Raw genomic sequence first — 16,533 nt, 5'->3', positions numbered from 1 at the left:
TGTGTGCATACAATTTTGTATGGGTGGCCACAACGGAATTGAAGTCCGTGATACCCAACGTTGTAAGTGCGATGCTCTACCAACTGAGCTATACAAGACACTTTAATAATATCGAAAGGTAGGTAGGTAGGGCCTTATGGTCGGTGTCTAATGATTAAAGTAAAGAGCTTTGATAGTCAAAAGTCCCCCCCCCCTCCCCCCTCCCCCTCCCTACCTCCCTCCCCTACCTCCCTACCTCACCTCCCTCCCTCCCTCCCAAATCCCTCCCTCCCCCTCCCTACCTCCCTCCCCTACCTCCCTACCTCACCTACCTCCCTACCTCCCCCCCCTCCCCCCCTACCTCCCTCCCCTACCTCCCTCCCCTACCTCCCTACCTCCCCTCCCCTACCTACCTCCCTACCTCCCTCCCTCCCTCCCTCCCTCTGTCCAGTCTTGTGTGGAGGGGTTCGATTAAAAACAGTCGTGGAGACAGCCCCCGTGTAGGGATGAATGGATGAGCGAATAGTGCCTCTCCTCCTCCTCTCTCTGTCCCCCTGATTCCCTCTCTCGAAGCGATAGCACTTTTTAATTAAGGTTGGGGAGAGAGAGAGAGAGAGAGAGAGAGAGAGAGAGAGAGAGAGAGAGAAAAGGGGGAAGAGAGAAAAAGAGCAAATTAAGTCAAGATTTATAATGGCCCTTCCACACATTTGCAGTTTATCACAAAGTGTGACGCCACAGTACGCGGATAATACCGCTCATAGAAATTGGTGCACACACATACACACACACAGAGATATGCAGTCATATGCAGATACTGTATATATAGACTGAGACTTGTACAGTAGATTTGAAGACGTGAACGCACAAATTTTGCTTGCAGCCAAGTTCACGCACACACACACACTCCCACAGATGCATATACACGCCATTATCTGTAGACCCACACATGCCCTCACCTCTTATTGCTACAATAATGTTATATACTGTATGTCAACATTGTTCATGTATGTTGGGGTCCCTATGGTATGTGTGTGCAGTGTTGTGTGTGGAGAATAGATGGAGTCCTGAGCCATCACAGACACAATCATTCATGAGGCTACCTCTCTACCTCATCCTCCCTCCTTATCACACAAACACACATGTACCTATAAGACATAGTGCCCTGAAAAACACACCGTATATTCATAAAAACACAAACATTCTCCACCAGAACAGAGGACCCCCCCCACACACACACACACACCTCTCCCCAGCATGTACTGTATATCCTACTGACAGCCCATCAGCTCCTCCAGGGTCAGTCCCCACAGGGATGGTCATGTCTTAATGAGCTTCGTCAGGCTTTCTCTCTCTCTCTCTCTCTCTCTCTCTCTCTCTCTCTCTCTCTCTCTCTCTCGCTCTCTCCCCCTCCTCCTCACACTGTCTTTCTTCCTCCCCTTCAATCACCTCCTTCCCTTCTCTGTCTTAATCCGTATCCGTCTCACAACCTTCCTCTGCCGCTCTCCATTCCGTCTACCCCTCTCTTTCTCAATCCCTCTTATTATCTCCCACTTTTTTTGTCCCTCTCCCTTCATACCTCTCCCTCTTCTCCCTCAGCCCCCCTCATCATCCTCATCCCCTTCATCTATCCCTCTTTTACCTGCCTTTCTCCCTGCTGGCGTCCCTCTCTCCAGCCCCCCACCCCTCCCCGTCCTCGTCGCCCTCCCTCCTTAGCTGCACATGAATGGTCTGCTCAGCTCGGGGAGCAGAAAAGTGCAGAGGCTGCAGGATTTCTCCCAAATGGCTTAATCTTCCCCTGGCGGTACTACTGACAGCCCCGCACGCCTTTTGGAGAATACATGGGGGTGCGTCCTGAATGGCACCCTATTCCCTATGTCCCCCATACTCAACTGGCAGACCGCGGACCGGAACCAGAACGGGGTCAATACGGACTGCGGGTCCAGGAAAAAATACAAAATAAATATATATATATATATACACTCAGTAACAGTCAAAAGTTTGGACACACCTACTCATTCAAGAGTTTTTCTTTATTTTTACTATTTTCTACGTTGTCAATAATAACAGTGAAGATATCAAAACTATGAAATGATACATATGGAATCATGTCGTAACCAAAAAAGTGTTAAACAAATCTAAATGTATTTTATATTGGAGATTCGTCAAATCAGCCACCCTTTGCCTTGATGACAGGTTTGCACACACTTGGCATTCTCTCAACCAGCTTCACCTGGAATGCTTTTCCAACAGTCTTGAAGGAGTTCCCGCATATGCTGAGCACTTTCTGGCTCCTTTTCCTTCAATCTGCGGTCCAACTCATCCCAAACCATCTCATTTGGGTTGAGGTCGGGTGATTGTGGAAGCCAGGTCATCTGATGCAGCACCCCATCACTCTCCTTCTTGGTCAAATAACCCTTACACAGCCTGGAGGTGTGTTGGGTCATTGTCCTATTGAAAAACAAATGATAGTCCCACTCAGCGCAAACCAGACTGGATGACATATCGCTGCAGAATGCTGTTTTAGCCATGCCGGTTAAGTGTGCCTTGAATTCTCAATAAATCACAGACAGTGTCACCAGCAAAGCACCCCTACAACATCACACCTCCTCTTCCATGCTTCGCGGAACCACACATGGAGAGATCATCTGTTCACATACTTTGCGTCTCACAAAGACACTGCGGTTGGTACCAGAAATTTCCAATTTGGACTCATCAGATCAAAGGACAGATTTCCACCGGTCTAAAGTCCATTGCTCGAAGCAAGTCTCGTCTTATTATTGGTGTCCTATAGGAGTGGTTTCTTTGCAGCAATTTGACCATGAAGGCTTGACTCACGCAGTCTCCTCTGAAGTTGATGTTGAGATGTCTGTTACTTGAACTCTGAAGCCTTTATTTGGGATCCAATCTGAGGCTGGTAACTCTAAAGAACTTATCCTCTGCAGCAGAGGTAATTCTGGGTCTTCCTTTCCTGTGGCGATCCTCATGAGAGCCAGTTTCATCATAGGCGCTTGATGGTTTTTGCGGCTGCACTTGAAGAAACCTTCAGTTTCTTGAAATGTTCCGCATTGACTGACCTTCGTGTCTTAAAGTAATGCTGGACTGTCATTTCACCTTTTGCTTATTTGAGCTGTCATTGCCATAATATGGACTTGGTCTTTTACCAAATAGGGCGATCTTCTCAATACCACCCCTACCTTTGTCACAACACACCTGATTGGCTGAAACGCGTTAAGAAGGAAAGAAATGACTACCTCATGAAGCTGGTTGAGAGAATGCCAAGAATGTGGCATAAAGCTGTCTTTAAAGCAAAGGGTGGCTACTTTGAAGAATCAAAATATATTTTGATGTGTTTGACACTTTTTCGGTGACTACATGATTCCCTATGTGTTGCGTCATAATTCAGATGTCTTCACTATTAGTCAACAATGTAGAAAGGTTGTGATTGGACCCCATGGTGTCATATAAACACACAACACATGGAAGAATGTGTGGAATTGCAGGGAATGGACTTAAAAACGGCAACGTTTTCTCAGCCCACAAGAGGTGCGCGAACACTTTGGGGTCGCGTGGATTGCGAGGTTCGGGGGTTGTTGCTATGCTGATAAATGACATTATCCATCCGGACCTTTGTCACCAGGGAAACGTATATCGTGCGCTACTTTTGATCAGAACCCTATGAGATTGGTCAAAAGTAGTGCACTAAATTGGGGATGAGGGTGCCATTTCAGATGCAGACATGGAGGTGGGGAGAGAAGAACATGTGCAGACTACAGTCCGTCCTGTCTGAATCCTCCAGGGGAAATGGGGAGACTCTTTTCTTATTGGTTATCTTTCTATTTAGCTTTGGCTGTAGTATTGAGTGATGGACTGGACTGGCGTGTGGGGATATTGTGTGTGTGTGTGTGTGTGTGTGTGTGTGTGTGTACGCGTGTGTGTAGACGTACGTTTGTGCGAGTTTCTATCCAAGTAAAGATGGTAGGGTTTCGCTATTATATCAAATGTCACCAAATCCTAAGTGTGCCTTTATAAAACACAAAGAGTCTTGAAAATGTCAACACTTGAATAGCCTATTATATTTCAACCCTCCAATCTTTTCTCCCCGCTCTCTTTGACGATGTGCTCACATAACTCGCAACGGGTGAAGCAGATGAAACGGAGCATTGAGTCCTCGCCATTTTCATTGACAATATCCTCGTATTCATTGGGCTTCCCGAGCGGCGCAGCGGTCTAAGGCCCTGCATCTCAGTGCTTGAGGCGTCACTACAGACACCCTGGGTCGAATCCAGGCTATATCACAACCGGACGTGATTGGGAGTCCCATAGGGCGGCGCACTATAGGCCCAGGATCGTCCGTGTTAGGCCGGTGTAGGCCGGTGTAAGCCGTCATTGTAAATAAAGAATTTGTTCTTAACTGACTTGCCTAGTTAAATAAAGGTTCAATGAAAAAGAACATTCACACTCAGTCTTCCTTTTCCGATGGTCAGGCTGTGTTCCGATCCTCCACCCTTCTCCCGATGTGAACACCTGTGCACTCCCCCTCATGGATTTAAAGGCAACGAACTGGTGTAGGGATAATGGTGGAAACTCCCTCCGGCTATGCTTGCACCAAATGCACGAGGGAGAGTAAACGAGGGCATCACTTCGGGATGAAGGGTGAAGAATGGGGAACGCAGCCTCTTGTCAGCGCGGAAAGAGTTTAACCGCCCCTAGCGTCGTCGTCATGGTGAACATTGTGGAGAGACGTTTTTGTCTTCCTAATCTGGCCTTCCGTTTAGAATAATAATGACTGGGAAATCTTATACTGCAGTAAAATGACTGATGAGGGGCTTCACTGTACTGTCCGCCGATGTGTCGGTGTGTGCGCTTTGCGTGTTGGTGTGCGATAGGGAACGGCGAGCGAGGCGTGGGCGTACGGCTAAAATGAAGGCTTTGTTACTCCGGCTTCTCATTACAGAATCGGGGTGAACCCTTGTACCCCTAGACAGGTGGTCTGCTGTCACTTCCTGTCTGGGCCAGCCGAGCGATGCTATTGGCAGGCTATTGTTCCTGGGAGAGAGCCGATAGGATCAAGGGAATGTGTTCGAATGTTTGCAGATTGCCTCGCCAGAGCAACAAATTACATTTAAAGAATGATCCCGGAGGAGAGATGAGAGCCATGGTGTGGGGTTAGTCTGTCTGCACGGGAGGGGGACGTGTGCGTGGTTGTCTATTCTGTTGCTATAGTCGATTTAGTGTGAACACGACGCATCTCCGACGCAGAAATTATTACAAATCGTGCGTCACTAACATCACAAATCACATCCCTATGGAAGTAGAAGACAAATTCTCGAATCAATAATCAGATGCTTTGAGTCTGTGTAATAACCATCTCTCTCTCTCTCTCTCTCTCTCTCTCTCTCTCTCTCTCTCTCTCTCTCTCTCTCTCTCTCTCTCACATCCAGGTTGTGGGAACACCCTGGATGCCAGCGACGCAGGGTACATCACGTCCCGGGCTACCCTCTGGAGTACCCGCCCCACCAAAATTGCCAGTGGGTCATCACGGCCCCAGAGCCCTCACAGCGCATCGTCCTCAACTTCAACCCCCACTTTGAACTGGAGAGACTGGACTGCAGGTGAGATGGGGGGGGAGGTTGTAGGGAGAGAGGGGGGCCTTTTGGGTATGCTTAGGCTAGCAAAATGGTAGAGGGATAAGGAGTGAGGGGAGGGAGACTGACCAGGGATGGTTTTAACTTCAGATCTGCCTTCAACTGGTTGTACATTTGTAACAGTGTCCTTAGTTAGCCATAGTTACCATTTTGGCCGTGGCAGCATGTGAGAAAGGGATGGTGGATGAAAGAATGGAGAGAATGGTTGAAAGAAAGACCGGGATGATGTTGTGAAGTTTACAGGAAAACAGACTAGAGAGGGAGAGAGAGAGTTCAGTGCAGCTATTTATTACAGGCTAGATGGGACAATGCTTGGTCAGTTTCCTCTTTCAAATAAATGTATAATATGAATCATATGCCTTTCTATTGTCTCTCTGACCTCATAGCAGTCAGTCATCCTGCTCTGACCTGGCTTCAACCCTTGCCTCCTACTGCTCTCTTAAAGATGCACTATGAAGACATTTCTCAGCCATTTCCTGGTTGCAAAAATTCGAATAGTTCGCTGAATTTCAGTTTACGTGATAAAAACAAGCAAGTATAGTGTCATTCTACTCTCTAAATCGTTGTGAAATATATTTTCCTTAACACGGGGGCCCCTCAGGGGTGCGTGCTCGAGTCCCCTCCTTTACTCCCTGTTCACTCACAACTGCACGGCCAGGCATGACTCCAACACCATCATTAAGTTTTCTGATGACACAACAGTTTTAGGCCTGATCACCGACAACGATGAGAAAGCCTATAGGGAGGTCTGAGACCTGACTGTATGGTGCAAGGACAACAACCTTTCCCTCAACTTGATCAAGGGGATGATTGTAGACTACAGGAAAGGGAGGACCGAGCACGCCCCCATTCTCATCGACTGGGCTGTAGTGGAGCAGGTTGAGAGCTTCAATTTCCTTGGCGTCCACATCACCAATAAAATAACATGGTCCATGCACACCAAGACAGTTGTGAAGAGGGCACGACAAAACCTATTCCCCCTCAGGAGACTGAAAACATCCTCAAAAGGTTCTACAGCGGCACCATCGAGAGCATCCTGACTGGTTGCATCACTGCCTGGTATGGCAACTGCTCGGCCTCCGACCGCAAGGCACCACAGAGGGTAGTGCGTACGGCCCTGTACATCAAGCTTCCTGCCATCCAGGACCTCTATATACCAGGCGGTGTCAGAGGAAGGCCCTAAAAATTGTCAAAGACTCCAGCCACCCTAGTCATAGACTGTTCTCTCTGCTCCTCACGGCAAGCGGTAACGGAGCGCCAAGTCTAGGTCCAAGAGGCTTCTAAACAGCTTCTACCCCCAAGCCATCAAACTCCTACACCCCCCCCACACACCCTCTTCTACGCTAATGCTACTCTCTGTTATTATCTATGCATAGTCACTTTAATATCTCTACCTACATGTACATATTACCTCAATTACCTCGATACCGGTGCCCCCGCACGTTGACATTGACTCTGTATCGGTACCCCCTGTATATAGCCCCGCTATTGTTATTTACTGCTGCTCTTTAATTATTTGTTATTCTTATCTCTTACTTTTTTGTAGGTATTTTCTTAAAACTGCATTGTTGGTTAAGGGCCTGTAAGTAAGCTTTTCACTGTAAGGTCTATTGTACCTGTTGTATTCGGCGCATGTGACAAATAACATTTGATTTGATTTGATCTACCGCTTCTTAGACTTGCTTTCAATGAGAATGAGATCTATAACTCCCATTTCTATGTGGCTCGGGTGGCTGTTGTCCTTGATGATGTCCTTATCTGGTCCTGTGTAACGTAATGCTCTATTAAAATCCCACTAGTCATAGATAGCATGTGCAGTTCTGTGATAGACGGATAAAATGAATGTGCTCGCTGTCGATAAGCAGTATTTCAAGTCCTTTGTGGGTACTGTATTGAGGGCTTAGAGAGAGAGAGAGAGAGAGAGAGAGAGAGAGAGAGAGAGCAGGGGTAGAGAGAGAGAGAGCTGGGAAGAGAGAGAGAGAGAGAGAGCTGGGAAAGAGAGAGAGAGAGCTGGGAAGAGAGCAGGGGTAGAGTGAGGGATAAAGAAAAAGTTGAAACGCCTCCTCAGAAATGCTATACTTTTTGGGGGATTGTTTTTTTTTGGGGGGGGGGGGGGTTTGCCCGAGGGGACTGTGTGTTAGCTCAACCTTTGCCCTCTCACACTTCCACTCAGCTGTGTGTGTGTGTGTGCATTCGTGGGTGTGTGTTTCTTTGTGCGTGCACACGCTTCTCTGTATGTGTGTGTGCGTCCTTCTATCCGCGCGTATACCTGCAAATGCACACGCGTTTGTGAGAGTGCGTGTGATCGGCAGGGAAACCCATGGCAACCGCTCTCCATTCCGCATCCTCTTCACCATCCTCAGAGGGGAAAAAAGAATATACTTTACAGCCCCAGTAGAAAAGACACATCAACAATGTTATTTATTCATAGAACAACCTGTAGCTCCCTTTTCTCACTGAGGCTGCTCTCGCCTTTTTATGTAGGTTACATCCCAAATTGCATCCTATTCCCTGAATGGTGTTTTGACCAGAGAGCACTTGTATAGGGAATAGGGTGCCATTTGGGGGGACACACACACAGATTTAGTTTGTTGAAGATGTGTGCCTCCGGTCCAAAACAGCAACAAAACAAAGTGGAGAAAGCCAAAGTGCAGCCCGGCAGGCCAACACGCCCCCTCTCCTCCCACAGAGCGCTTTAGACGGGGTTCAAATAGCTTCCAGTTAGTGTTTGTGGTGCAGCTGTGTGTTGTTTCCTCCTTCCTGAGTGATTAGGCAGAGCAGTATGTCTGACTGAGGAGACAGGAGGGAGACTTGGTGTTTTCCTCGTCTGGTTTGAGGTGAGGGAGCGGTAATTCTGGGCTGTGTTCATTAGTGCACACCGTAGGAAACCGGTAAAAAAAAATGTGGCAACGGAAAACATTTTTGAAATGAAATCAGGAGTTTCTTATTGGACAAGTTCAAGTTTGTCCCTCCTCGTTTCGGCCCGTTTCGTTCTTAGTGAATACACCCCTGTAGGGGCAGGAGACTTGGTCAGGGTATTATTTAAATGTAATCTGAATATACTGTATATATAATGTAAATATTACAAATGGACTGTGTTTATTGTAAATAGGTGATATAGTTGCGAGAGTTGTAATGCGCTTTAATCTGTGGACAATTACAGTTCTATGTAAGCCATGTCTTTTGTATGTCATCGCCTCATACACACGCAGATGCACGCACATACCGTATGCCAGTGCCATGGTCTCTCCTGAGAGTACATTACTCTGAGACCCTGAGCATGTGAACTCAAGAAAGAGTTCGGTTGGCCCACGTAAGGTCAGCCTTACTTTCTAACCCACAACATACTGATGAATTAATCCCTCTCCCGGGCCAACCAGCACTTTCCCCGGGTTCAAAGAGTCAAAGGCTCCGAGGAGCTTCAACCGCGCAGACCATCACTGCTGCAGCAATAAAATATCCTGTGTTTTGCAGACCTCACATATCTGAGGTGGCACTTTGATTCAGACTTTCATTTCAGGCAGAGTCCGGCAGGGTGCCAAATGGCTTTTTACCTCCAAGCCCAGAGTTGATTGATGTGAAGAAAGAAAAAATGCAATAATGGCGAAATATCAAGCCGTTATCTCTAATGCAGTCTGCCATTGGCTGGGACCAGGGCGGAGGGGATGATACCGATATATAACCTCATATAAGGACCTCATATAAGGACCTCATATAACCTCATATAAATATCTTGGAATTTTTAATTGATGACAGCCTCTCTTTTAAATTGCACATTCAACAACTTACCCAAAAAATTAAGCTGAAATTGGGATTTTATTTGAGGAATAAGGCCTGTTTTTCTTTTGAAGCCAGAAGGAGGCTAGTATCAGCTACATTTATGCCTTTACTAGACTATGGGGTTATTTTATATATGAATGCTTCCGCTCAGTGTTTGAGATCAGTTGACACTCTTTACCATGGCACTTTGAGATTTATTTTAAACTGCAAAACCCTTATGCACCACATATACCAGGGTTGGCTGGCCTTCTCTAGTCACTCGTAGGCTCAGTCGCTGGTATACTTTTATTTACAAAGCCATTTTGAGTTTACTACCTTTTCATTTGAGCATTTTTATTGTTCAGAAATGTGGTGGGTACTCTCTTCGTTCGCTGGACTTTATCCTGCTAACTGTTCCTAACGTCCGAACTGAATTTGGTAAAAGGGCTTTTATGCAGTCTGCGCCATCGTCTTGGAACACCTTACAAAATACTTTTGAACTGGAAGAACTTGTCTCGATTGGTATTTTTAAATAACTGATGAATGATCTTGAGACTGATTCCCTGACCTGTCAATGTTTTTAATTTGCTGTTTTATGATTTTTTTATGCTCTTGTGAATTCTATGGTTTTTACTAGATTACTTGTAGTTTTTCATGTTGTTTGTCTGTAATTTTTGTAATGACTTGGTGCTGCCTATCTTGGCCAGGACGCTCTTGAAAAATAGATTTTAAATCTCAATGAGCCCTTCCTGGTTAGATACAATACAAAAGGAGGTGCGTCCCATAGCGCTCTCTCTTCTCTCTCTCTCTCTCTCTCTCTCTCTCTCTCTCTCTCTCTCTCCCCCTCTCTCTCCCTCTCTCCCTCTCTCCCTCTCTCTCTCTCTCTCTCTCTCTCTCTCTCTCTCTCCCTCTCTTCTCTCTCCCTCTCTTCTCTCTCTCTCTCTCTCTCTCTCTCTCTCTCCCTCTCTCTGCTCTCTCCCTCTCTCTTCTCTCTCCCCCCCTCTCTCTCTCCCTCCCCCTCCCTTTCTCTCTCTCCCTCTCTCCCTCCCTCTCTCTCTCTTCTCTATCTCTCTCTGCTCTCTCCTCTCTTCTCTCTCTTTCCCCCCCTCCCTCCCTCTCTCTCTCTCTCTCTCTGCTCTATCTCTCTTCTCTATCTCTCTCTCTGCTCTATCTCTCTCTCTCTCTTCTCTCTCTGCTCTCTCTCTCTCTCTGCTCTCACTCTGTGCCGTCTCTCTCTCTCTCTCTGCTCTCTCTATTCTCTCTTTCTGCTCTCTTCTCTCAATTTAATTCAAGGGCTTTATTTGCATGGGAAACATATGTTAACATTGCTAAAGCAAGTAAAGTAGATAATAAACAAAAAACGCGCAACACAACTAACTAGCTAGCCATTTCACATCAGTTACACACAGTGGGATTAAACTAATTGATGTTTGCGGCACACCCACACCGTACACACACACCATAAAAGCTGACACACACTTTCGCAAAGATCAATTTTCCACCCATATTGTTTTTATGCAACTTTTTTTATGAGGTCATCTTTATTGGGTGAGGGCCCCAGGGCCCTCATTGGCAACGGGGAGGTGACGATTTAGTGGAGCCTGCAGACATGTTCCTCCGTAGACTTGATCATTCAACTTTACAAACGGCACCCCATACTAATGTGCCCCAGGCCGCGTCCCACACTATTCCCTATTTAGTGCACTACTTTTGACCAGGTCCCATAAGGAATGTGGGTGCCCCTTGGGACGGACCCTTAGTTTCATCACAGGGGAACGAGTGCCTTTGAGGCGTGACGACGGAGAAGTTCGACGTGTGAGTGCGATATCATCCTCTGTGTCTGCTACACTCCCTGAGGGGAGATGGGAGCTGTTGGAATCAGATCAATGACCGTTTTCCGCTCGTAATGAGGAATTGATGGACAATAGACGTGGGGAGTGTGTGTATGTGTATATGGGGCGGGGGGGGGGCAGATTGAGGCCACTGTTTCAGGTCTGATCTGCCCAGATTCACAAGTCATGGTCACTGAGTCATGGTCGCATTACGGTTGCGTGGACTTGACCACACCATGTGGTGTGAGGGAGGGAGAGAGAGAGAGAGGGAGAGAGAGAGAGAGAGAGCGCTATGGGACGCACCTCCTTTTGTATTGTATTTAACCAGGAAGGGCTCATTGAGAGAGAGAGAGAGAGAGAGGGAGAAAGACAGACACAGACAGAGAGAGAGAGGGGGTAAAAAAAAAAAAATTTTTTGAATACAGACGTAAGAAGGTCATACATCCCAGCAGTAGATACTCACACCAACCAGACTGGCGGGATCGATGGTGATGCCCCTTTAAAAAGCCTTGGGCCGTAGCCTGCAGGCCTACATTGACTCTTTGTTGTTAGCTGTTAGCTGTTAGCTGTTAGCGGTTTAGCCCCAGTCTCTGCCCCAAAAGGCACCCTATTCCCTAAGTAGTGCCCACCCTATGGGCCCTGCTCAAAATAAGTGCACTACATAAGCATTAGGGTGCCATTTGGGACGCTCCTCGGCTATCTGTAACTGTGAGCAATGGCTCAGAGAGGGCCGCTCTGAGTGCTATTTGAGCTATTTGTTCTAAGGCCCGATTGAAGACGGCAGCCGCGGGAATCTGCTGGGATTTCTCTCCCAGCGTCTACTTAATATTTCAGAGGCACTTATGCCTTATTAGGCGTAGATGAGGCGCATGAGGTGGCTCTCTGCTGGGCAGACTAAAAAGTCTCCATGTTAGTGTCTGTGTCTGGGCCTCAGCCCTGTTGTTGACCCTCAGCACCTGATATAGCTGTGGGTGTTGAGCACTTTAGATTAAGAGCAAACGGTGGTATCAAATATAACTGGTCTGGAATGGCAACAACACACGCGCACACACACACACACACACACACACACACACACACGCGCACACTTTTTGTTGTTGTTGGATCCCCTTCAAAATAGCATTTTTTTTTTGTTCAATAGAAACTACACCGTTCAGCTGTGAGTGTAGATTCCACCTGTCATGCCACTCGTTTTAGGAACCGATATTTGCGTTTTTTTTGTCAAGTGCATCGCTCATCCCACAGAGTGGTGGAAGTGGAACTAGGGCTAGACTCCGGTTGTTGCTCCCAGGGGTGAGGTTGACAGTCTGGGGGCCACGGGTAATGAGAAATGGTTCTCACCCTCGTTATACCATGGTGTTTTTCAGGGTGGTTGTGTGTGTCTCCCTCTCCCAGACACACGCATGCAAGCGCACACACACACACACACACACACACACACACACACACACACACAACACAACACACACAAACGCGCAGGCGCACAGGCAAGGACGCAGACACTCGCACTCCCACTCCCAGACGAGGCTATCTGTCTGGGGGGCGTCCCTGGGCCTAGCGCCTGTAGGGAGTGCGCACAGAGGTGGAGAAAAGTCCCAGAAAAACAAGGAAGGTGTGAAAGGTAATTAGCAGGGCCAGTGGAGGGGAGGAGAGGAGGAATGAGGGGAAAGGAGTAGAGGAGAGAAGGCATGTCTGGACTGGTGCCCGAACAACAGCCCTGAAGGACTTCCTTCAGTGTCCGCTGCCCACCCCTGGGTTTCTTCTGGCCTCTGTGGAGAGCTGGAGGACACCATCATGGGTCGACAACAAGCAGGACTCCGTAACCAAGAAGGACCCAGTCACATAGGGAGGGAGAAGGGGGGGAGAGGAAGGAGTCAGAAAAGACACTGTGGGGCCTCCCGGGTGGCGCAGTGGTTAAGGGCGCTGTACTGCAGCGCCAGCTGTGCCATCAGAGTCCCTGGGTTCGCGCCCAGGCTCTGTCGTAGCCGGCCGCGACCGGGAGGTCCGTGGGTCGACGCACAATTGGCCTAGCATCGCCCGGGTTAGGGAGGGCTTGGTTGGTAGGGGTGTCCTTGTCTCATCGCGCACCAGCGACTCCTGTGGCGGGCTGGGCGCAGTGTGCGCTAGCCAAGGTGGCCAGGTGCACGGTGTTTCCTCCGGCGCATTGGTGCGGCTGGCTTCCGGGTTGGATGCGCACTGTGTTAGGAAGCAGTGCGGCTTGGTTGGGTTGTGTATCGGAGGACGCATGACTCTCAACCTTCGTCTCTCCCGAGCCCGTACGGGAGTTGTAGCGATAAGACAAGATAGTAGCTACTACAACAATTGGATACCACGAAATTGGGGAGAAAAAGGGGTAAAATTCAACAACAACAAAAAAAGAAAAAGAAAAGGCACTGTGAACTCTAATAGACCGAGTGGGTTGAGGGTGTGAGTGTTAGGGTGTGTTGTCTGTCTGTCTGTCTGTGTGAGAGACTGTTCTCCCACTCGGCCGGTCTTTGTGCGTGTGTTCAACAGGGCCTGGGGAAGCGGAGAGCTCAGGTCAATAATCACATCTGAGAAACACTCAGTCATCGCTTCTAATCCACGACAGGCGAGAGAGTCCACTCCCAAATCAATTAAAACCTAATTAGGCTCTCAGTTCCTTTTCGGGCCTTTTATCTTTTGCGTACAAGCTGTGTGTGTGTGTGTGTGTGTGTGTGTGTGTGTGTGTGTGTGTGTGTTTTCCTTAAGCATGTGTCAGTTACAGCCCAAAAACACGCATACTTTGTACACACACACACGCGCACTCATGGATTGCTAGCTTTCTAAACTTCACCAAGGGAGCTCTGGCGTAAACCTCTTAGAAGAGCCACCGTGGTGTGGCCTTTGGTAGGAAGGTGTGTGAATTAGTGAAGTTTGATCCTGGGCCTGTGCAGGCTTTTGTTCCAGCCCAGCACAAACGCACTTCACTCGACTCATCGGCAAAATCATCAAGCCCTTGATGAGTTAAATCGGGAGCGTTACTGCTAGGCTGGAACAAATATGTGCACTCCCTGAGAGGTTCCCAGAACCACCGTTGATGGACACGGCTCTCAAGAGACTATGTCAATCTAAACATTCCTGCTCCCAATGACAGTGTATTGGGCTGTATTATTTATGTGTGTGTGTGTGTGTGTGTGCGCGTGTGCGTGTGTGTGTGTGTGTGTGTGTGTGTGTGTGTGTGAATGTGTGCTTTTGTGTTTGCATGTCTGTGTGCTGTATTATGTGTGTGTGTGTGTGTGTGTGTGCACACGTGGGTCACACACAGAACAGTGATCCAGTGCTGTGCTGAAAGCTGCTGAAGGCCTTTCATTGTAATTAGATGTGAGACTGTTTCAGCGGCTCTTGTTTGACGTCTCCGTCACATATCCAAGAGAGGGAGAGTGGGGACGCTTGTTAATTATCCGTCCCAGGAAATCCACCGTGGAAAAGCTGAAATTCACTATTTTCCTTCATCTGCTTGCTCTGCCCTCATGTTTAGCATCACATTCGAAGTGTTTTACCCTTTTCCTTACAGGACAACCGTGGCTACAAGCTGATAAACAATTTGACATAAACAGTTGCATTCCTGACTATTGACTAATGCCAATACAGATGTAAGGTCTGCCAAGCAAAAACCCAATTTAAAAAATATATATATATCCCACTAGCCAGTGACAACTGTTTGGAGGTTGTGACCGCAACTGTGAGCTTATTACAGTACTATAGACACTATGTCCTGGGATTTCTTATGATCTTCTATGTAGAAGAACACACACACGCATGCCCGTCATGCAAGCAAGCACACACACCGTACCTTGACCCCTCTCCCAGCTTCATAAGTGTCAGCGACTCGTTTTTCTGTTGAGTTGGCTAATTTTGGATTGGCAGGTGAGGAGCCCAAGTTTCACCTCTCTCTGTCTCTGAAATGACAGTTAAGAATTTGGGTTAATAGGTCTTAGGTCAAAGGTCATTTGGACTAGAGTTCAATCACATTGAGCCCCAAAGCTGTTTTCTTCTCTATTCTTCTCTTTGTCCTTGGTTTTAAGCGTGAATCATCCATTCAACATTCTCCTGAAATCAATACATCCTTCTCAAAGCACCTCTTTTAACATATACATGATTAAATAGATCCATAGGTACGACGTCCATATTAGGACAGCCTTAGTTTTGATTAGACCAAAACAACTCTTTCTGAGATGGAATCAATTCCTGCTGAGCCTGAGGCTGTCCTAATATGGACACCACGCATTAAATCATTTCCAGGATTTTTCACGAAATTCTCTATGTCTCATCCTCAGGTACGACTTCATTGAGATCCGTGACGGCGGCTCGGACTCGGCTGAGCTGCTGGGTAAACACTGCAGTAACATCGCCCCCCCAGCCATCATCTCTTCTGGTACCGCCCTGCACATCAAGTTTGTCTCAGACTACGCCCACCAGGGGGCTGGCTTCTCGCTGCGCTACGAGATCTTCAAGACAGGTGAGCCCATTACGTCCGGCGCTTCGTTGTTGAAGGCGTTTTTAGTGGTTGTTATTTTGGGAGGTTTTCATGATCTTTTAAGACGGGTGAGTGAATTCTCGAATTCTGCCCGGTGAGCTCTTATTTGGGGTGTTTTGATTGGTTGTTGATCGTTGGGGGGGCGATGTTATTGGTTGTGTGATTGGGACGTTGATGTTTGACTGGTTACCGATCGGTTGGGATGGAGACGTATGCAGAGAGACTTTGGCCAATCTTAAATGGACACCAAGTTGTTGCCTCTGAGATTTCCATTTATTGAATATAGATGTGTATTTAGAAACCTGTGGACTGCTGTTGGTCAATATTGCCCATGAGGTGCTAACAGGGCTTTCATCAAACCATGTAAATGTGATCTAAGTTCATCCTAATACATTTTTGGGGTTGAAACCACAATGGCCAAACTCTCTCCAATGGCTCTGGGTGGTCATTCCCCTAACTAGCCTTGTGGAACATGGATGGTTGACTGAGTTCTTGCTATGGATGCCTTAGGCAGAAGGACCTATGATGACCTTCTCCTTAACGTGGTGGGCGTCTACCTCACCCATGCACACCTATTACACACAAACACACGCGCACTCACCTCGCCGCCTCACACACACACACACACGACACTCCCAGACCAATTAGCTTCAAGAGAGGCAGGGAGGAAAATAAACGTGGGTAAGCCTTTAACTCTTTTCATCCTGTCTGAAACGTATCTCAGGAAGGCCTCTATTAACTGGCCTGGGATCTGCTTCATCTAGAGGGGGAGGACGGCTGAGAGGGGGGGGTGGAGAGGGGTTACAGGCGGTATAGGGAG

At 47.7% G+C, this 16,533-nt stretch overlaps 1 pseudogene; it reads left to right on the top strand.

Moving 5' to 3' along the window:
• Positions 1-16,533, top strand: part of LOC115144684 (neuropilin-2-like) — a 75,976-nt pseudogene that overhangs the window by 6,364 nt on the left and 53,079 nt on the right.

This window comes from Oncorhynchus nerka, linkage group LG2 (genome assembly GCF_034236695.1).
Source record: "Oncorhynchus nerka isolate Pitt River linkage group LG2, Oner_Uvic_2.0, whole genome shotgun sequence".
Classification (NCBI taxonomy): Eukaryota; Metazoa; Chordata; class Actinopteri; order Salmoniformes; family Salmonidae; genus Oncorhynchus; species Oncorhynchus nerka.
This window is presented reverse-complemented; position numbering and strand designations above follow the sequence as displayed.